The sequence below is a fragment of the Rhincodon typus genome, chromosome 43 (assembly GCF_021869965.1).
Source record: "Rhincodon typus isolate 14 chromosome 43, sRhiTyp1.1, whole genome shotgun sequence".
In the NCBI taxonomy this organism is placed as follows: domain Eukaryota; kingdom Metazoa; phylum Chordata; class Chondrichthyes; order Orectolobiformes; family Rhincodontidae; genus Rhincodon; species Rhincodon typus.
Window position 1 is genome coordinate 6,478,246 of NC_063374.1, and position 7,211 is coordinate 6,485,456.

The following is a 7,211-nucleotide window of genomic DNA, read 5'->3' on the forward strand; positions in this document are numbered from 1 at the left end:
ATCAAACACTCCCCAGGACAGGGACAGCACGGGGTTAGATACAGAGTTTCCTAAGTTTTGCAGTACGTATATGCACTACGTTCAGTCAGAGAGAAGCACCTCTCCTGCATCAGTGTGAGTGTTAGTGGCTTTTATCTGAATGTGGATCAGATGTAAAATACCAAACTTGCTAAATGACTCTCAGAACTGAAAACGCAGAAATAGACTGAAACGTATTGGAAAAGTGGGGGAAGTGCAGGAATAATACACTGACTTTACACCTCGGACTCATGTGCATCTCTAACTCCTACTGATCGGGTAAATATATCCCTTTCTTTGGACGCTCCCAAGATTCCGAATGATTGGTAATTGAGGGTATCATCCACTCAACAAGTCCACAGCCAGTGATTCGGTTTTGATACATTCACCATGAATGAACAGTAATTTCTTTAAGAGTAATAGTAATTAGCACAGCACAGTGGCTCACTTGGTTACAATTGCTGCCTCACAGCGCCAGGGATGCAGGTTCAATTTCACCCAAGGGCGACTGTTTGCGTGGAGTTTCACGCGCTCCCCCCCCCCCCAAAAAAAAGGGGTTTCCTCCCACAGTCCAAAGATGTGCTGGTTAGGTGGATTGGCCATACTAAATCGCCCGTAGTGTGCAGGCTAGGTGGGTTAGCCTGGGAAATACGGGGATTGGGCAGGTCTGGGTGGGATTCCCTTTGGACAGTTGGTATGGGCTAAATTGGGATCCTATGATTCTTTCAGGACACAATCTGGGCCTGGTAAACTAAGAAGAGCCACATTTCTGTCTGTCGCTTGGTAAGATGAAGCTTGAAAAACATTTGTCAACATTACTGCTCATTAATTTCCCACAGCAAACTCACTTTTCTTACCAGCAAACTTCAACAAAGGAGCCCACCTAATTAAATTTGTCATGTTGTTTGCTAATCAGAAATTTAAACATAAGGAGAAAATTGTTTGGTCCACTGCATCGAAACCCAGTGGAAAAGAAAACCAGTTAAACTAGATTCCAGCTGTTGGTCCCATAGCCTTGTACCAAACAGCACTTCAGGATACATCATGGGATTATTCTGGTGCACTGAGTCCGTGTTAGCGCTGCAAAGAACAATTCAGTCAGGTCACCCTGCATCCTCCCACCAAGTTTAATTCCCTCTAGAGCTCATCCATACATCTCTCGCTTAAAACCTTAAACTGGTGACCTCTGTAAAAACTGAAAGAACTGCAGATGCTGTAAATCAGAGATAAAAACAGAAATTACTGGAAAAGCTCAGCAGGTCTGGCAGCATCTGTGGAGAGAAATCAAAGTTAATGTTTCAGGTCAAGTGACCCTCACACAGAACCCTGATGTCCTCTGTCCTTGTACCTATCAGCTGTCAGAAACAGAATTTCTTTGTCCACCTATCCAACACTCATAACCCTGTAGACCTCTGTCAATTCTGCCCTCAATCTTCATTTCTCACAAGTACTTTTTAAAATACAATGAGTAAGTGCAGTTTCTTTCAGAAAATTAGCTTCAGAACTCTCCTGCTCTCTGAATAGAAAAGGTTCTCAACTCCCTTCTACCTGTCACTCTTAAATCTGGTCCCCCCTCAGTTACTAACATCTCTGTGAAGGCAAAAGGTCACCTTTCAGAATTTAATACACCTCAATTAAATCTCCTCTAAATCTGAGATATCTTAAATCTTAAATCTGAGATAGAGACGTGTTTGTTAAGCAAAGTTTTAAGGGATATGGGCCAAAGACAGGTATATGGAGTTAAGCTACAGATCAGCAGATTGTTAAATGGTGGAGCAGACTTAAGGAGCTTAATGATATACTCTTGTTCCTATGTTCCTAACACTAATCTTTATCACCACAAGCACAATTTTTTTTAGTATATTTGGATCACCCCATTCTTTTTCCCCTCCTTTTCATCATTTATATAAATGATTTGGATGTGGACAAAGGAGGTATAATTAGTAAGTTTGCAGATGACACCAAAATTAGAGGTGTAGTGGACAGTGTAGAAGGTTATCTCAGAGTACAAAGGGACCTTGATCAGATGGGCCAATGGGCCAAGGAGTGGCAGATGGAGTTTTATTTAGATAAATGTAAAGTGCTGCATTTTGGAAAGGCAAATCAGGGCAGGACTTATACACTTAATGATAAGGTCCTGGGGAGTGTTGCTGAACAAAGAGACCTTGGAGTGCAGGTTCATAGTTTCCTTAAAAGTGGAGTCACAGGTAGATAGGGCAGTGAAGAAGGCGTTTGGTACACTTACCTTTATTGGTCAATGCAATGAGTATAGGAGTAGGGAGGTCATGTTGCGGCTGTACAGGACATTGGTTAGGCCACTTTTAGAATGCTGTATGCAATTCTGGTCTCCCTGCTATAGGAAGAATGTTGTGAAACTTGAAAGAGTTCAAAAAAGATTTACAAGGATGTTGCCAAGGTTAGAGGGTTTGAGCTGTAGGGAGAGGCTGAATAGGCTGGGACTATTTTCCCTGGAACATCCGAGGCTGAGGGGTGACCTTATAGAGGATTATAAAATTATGAGAAGCATGGTTAGGGTGAATAGCCAAGGTCTTTTCCCCAGGGTAGGGGAGTCCAAAACTAGAGGGGCATAGGTTTAAGGTGAGAGGGGGAAAGATTTAAAAGGGACCTAAGGGGCAACTTTTTCACACAGAGGGTGGTGCGTGTGTGGAATGAACTGCCAGAGGAAGTGGTGGAGGCTGGTACAATTACAACATTTAAAAAGCATGTGGATGGGTACATGAATAGGAGGGGTTTAAGAGGGATATGAGCCAAATGCTGGCAAATGGGACTAGATTAATTCAGAATGTCGAGTGGGAATGGACGAGTTGGACCAAAGGGTCTGTTTCCACATGGTACATTTCTATGACTCTATGTGACCCTTGCTGGGGGCCACAGTTGTGTAGAAACCAGTAACCTCCCAGGTGTCTGCTCTGAGATCAGTCCTACCCCGCACCCACCCAACCTATTTGTAACTGTCTCCAGGATCAGTCACTGAGTGGTGATCAGGAGTACAAAATCTTGGCTGATTTTGCTCCATCCTAGCCTAGAGGTACTGAGCCCAACTCCAGAATGATGTCCTGGTGCTATCCAGGTCGAGGTGACTCACAGCAATGGGGTCTGGGACTTAACACCACAGTGTCCATTAGCAAAACTAACTTCTAAATTAAAATACAATTAGCTGTCCCTGGGAAGAAGATCTTAAAAGAAAATGTGAGACTGGCATAAAACGCTGCACCTTACCTAGGCTCTCTGAGTAGATTTTTTTTAATGGAAATAGCTTTTTTGAAATAAACACTTGGAAAATGACACATCAAAAGAAAGGCACTGTTTGAAGGGAGTACAGGCTTAGAGGTTCTCTCATTAGTATCTCTCTTTAATCTTAAACCATTATAAACATATCTAAGAATACAGGAGAGCTCTTAACTAAGAGATGATAGAGGCAGGAGAGGCAGCTGTGTGAAAATGCATTTATCCTGACCAATTAACAAGCTTTTAGAGACGCTGAAAGCTTTAAAACAGCTTAAGGTAATTAAAAAATTGCACTTTGATCAACAAAGTGCTGATTCACAAGTTGTGACACCTCGCAGATCCACAGACAGATTGTTAAGTTCCTGTAAAGTAGCCCAGCCGTTCTTGTCATGGCTTAACGACTAAAAGTATCACCTCTTCCAAACAGACCACAGAGGAAGCTGCTCAAAAACCTCTCCTGACATTCCTAAGATGGATTCCTGGATGGAATTCTGAAGAGACCCCTTGGACTGCAGAATACTGACCTATGTGACTACCTTCTGCAAGTGATAGAGGGAGGCAAAACCAGGACGGCTCGAAAGGTGCCTGTGTCCTGGATGTCAAACGAGCCAAGCATGGATAACATGAAGATGTCCCCTCTGGTTTGAGGTCTACATTACAGTGAATGGCAAGATTATTAACACAGCCTCAAGTGTGTGAGACTGTTACCAGACTGTGCATTTCATGTAAGTGCATGAATACACCTGTCATGAAACCGCACAAACTTCAAAAAGCTAAGGAAGGCTACTTTCTGTGCTATAGGAATCTGTGACTACCTGGATGCATGGGATGGGGCAGGGGGATGGGGGACTACTGTTGGCGGTGTTACAGTTGTCTTTGGGACTAGAGAATTGGGGAGAAACAAGTCATGACAGTAAGAGGTATATGCTACTGATCTTTACAAAAAGTGCAGTGGTCTAACAGTTTCAGTGTTTAACACATGCACGATGGGTAAGTTCAGGAGCTCCTTTGGTGTTTTGATTGATTTGATTGGATTTATTGTTGTCACATGTACCTAAGTACAGTAAAAACTTTTGTGAGCAGTACAGGCAGATCATAGCATATGAAGACATACTGATCATAGGATGATTGAACAGAGTGAGGCGCACAAGGTATTGGCTGCACAGGTGGTGCACAAAGAGTGAGCTTAACATTAAATCTAAAATTTGCGAGGTCCATTCAGAAGTCTAATAACAGCGGGGAAGAAGCTGTTCTTGAACCTGTCGGTCCGTGTGTTTAAGCTTTTGTAACTTCTGCCCAATGGAAGAGAGTATAACCAGGGTGGGAGGGGACTTTGATGATGTTGGGATTGACACAGTATTATGCACCATCTGGTCTTATTCCAAACTCATTTCATCTGTGACCTGTCCAGTACCAAGCAGTTAATGGAATGCAACTAGTTGCCTTGAATTGCCGAAGTAGTCACATCTCCACAGAGGCTTCTCAGCAGCAGGATCTCTGGTCGATTTCCCACTTCCCAATCTGGGGACGCTGAAGCCAACACACTTATCAACTTGAGTGCTGAATGAGCATCATAGCAAGCATTGCCACTCAGTGAGTAAGTTCACTTACTGAGAGGTCTCAGGCAAAAAGGGAATGAATGAGGAACAACCTGCAACAGTGGACCTCCTGTACAGCTAGACAAAAGCAGTATTGATATTAACACCCTCTGAAATTACTGACACATTCCCATGGAAGGGAGTCCCCTAGACAATGGGCCTAGTGGTATTATCGCTGGGCCATTAAACCAAAGACCCAGATAATGTTCTGGGGACCCAGGCTTGAATCCTGCCATGGTAGAATTTGAATTCAATAAAAATTTGGAATAAAGAGTCAAATGATGACCATGAATCCATTGCCAATTGTTGGAAAAACCCATCTGGTTCACAGATGTCCTTTAGGGAAGGAAATCTGTAGGTCTGACCTACATTTGACTTTAGACCCACAGCAATGTGGTTGACTTCTAACTGCCTTCTGGGCAATTAGGGATGGGCAATAAATGCTGGCCTGGCCAGCGACACCCTCACCCCTAATGGAATGAATTACAAAAAAGAAAACAATACTCAGAGGAAACTAGCGCTTTTATTGCAGAGTTAGTGCAAAGGGGGAAAAAAAATGATATTTATTAGGTGAGCAAACCTAGAAATTTTATAACTTTGTGAATCCTCTGGTGTCCACGGTGTCTGAGTTGGCAATAGAATGTGTTACTGGTCCCAAAGAAGGTAGCTTCCATGTGGCACACATTCAGCTCTGTAAAAACAGAACTGAGAGGACTGTGGTTGTAGTTTTCCTATGGGAACTGTCTACAGCAATATGAGTTAGTTTGCTCAGCGTGTGTGGAATCACTGGCCTATTATCCAGACCTCCAGCATTGCAGAGTGCTTCTCAAGCAGAGCTCTGCTTGACAAACCAGAGTGTTGAGCCACTATCTTCACATTTACTGCAGACAAGAAATTAGAAGAACATCGTTCTCGATGAATCAACTTTGGTATCAACTTTTATCAGTCTTTTCTCGATAAAAGTTTGTTATGATGTTGGAGGAGTGTGCTCTGTTAAGAATGAGAATTTTTAAAATTAGTACGAATAGGTTGTGTCAGGGAACAGTGACAGGAAGGAACATTAATCATAATAACACTGCCCAAGGCTTCTCAAAATTACAAATGTGACAGTCAATTGGTAATTTGTTTCTCTCAAATCTGTTTACCCATCCCGCCAATAATTCAGTTTCAAAGATGCAAAATAAAAACACTTAAGCATGCCCAACAGAAATAATCTGATTTCTGAAATGTTGGTGTCTCGCTAAACTGATTGGTTTGAATTGATTGTTGCTCTATGCTGAATGCAGGCCAGCTGAGCAACAGCCATTATTCAGCTTGGGGGGTGGGGAACCGCGATAAAAATTGCATCGGGCTTGAATTTTTCAGCCTTTGTATCTCTGGTAAGGATATCTCATTCCAGAAACTCCCACATGAAATGAAATTGAGCTGTAGGAAGCAAAGTGGCTACTGTCATGGTTGGACCATCAAGAGAAGTGCTGGCAGGAGTGGTCACTGTTTACCATGCCTGAAATTGAAAGGAACTTGAATTTTAGACTGAAGAAGGATATAAAAGGCAATTCTGTTAAGAATTGAACTGGGCTTAGAAGAATATGCTGTAACCATGCTAACTAAACACCAAAGGAGGCAAAAATGTAGCTTTTTCAAAGATGCTGGAGAAACTCAGCAGGCCTGGCAGCATCCATGGATAGAGAAACAGTTAATGTTCGAGCCCGATATAAATTCTTCAAAACTCTTCCATTATGCAGACAATTCAGCTTGTTCTGTAAAAACCTAATCTCCTTCTACGACTCTCTCCTAATATCTAGGATGACCGGAAGATGCATCCACAGACATATATAATGCAGATAATGAAAACAAGCCTATTTACAAAGATGATTGTTCATAAAAGCAGACTGTCCAAGGATAAGGCTTTAATGGGGAAGGTTAAGGAGCAAAGTGGGTGGTGGTGGATGGAACATTGCTCACTTAGCCAGACAAAGAAACATACAAATGCAAAGAAGACTGCATTAGACGTATTTACAATTAATACTCATTTGATGGGCTTGGGGTGAGTGAAATCTTCATTCCTTCTGCATCACTTTATCCATCACCGAATCAATTTTGAGCAGTTGAATTTAATCAGAACAGCCATGAGACAATGGCAGGTAAATCCAACAACTTCAGCTAAATTACAGCCTGAAGAAGCTAATTAAGAAGAACTCTAAAAATATGTAAAGAAATTATATTACTGCCCACAAGCCATGGTAAATTACTTTGCAGTCTCCTTGCTATCCAGCTCTCACCCCTCCCCTTAACCCGGAATCTAGCTATGCAAGACAACAAGGTGCAGAGCTGGATGAACACAGC

At 42.3% G+C, this 7,211-nt stretch overlaps 1 protein-coding gene across 1 annotated transcript in view; it reads left to right on the forward strand.

Moving 5' to 3' along the window:
* LOC109936341 (RNA-binding protein 4-like) overlaps positions 1-5,121 on the forward strand; it is a 61,872-nt gene extending 56,751 nt beyond the window's left edge. The window contains exon 5 of the transcript XR_007266057.1: positions 3,695-5,121. The gene's annotated coding sequence lies outside the window, so the exon portion shown is untranslated. The remainder of the gene's footprint in view (positions 1-3,694) is intronic.
* The last annotated feature ends 2,090 nt before the right edge of the window (positions 5,122-7,211 follow it).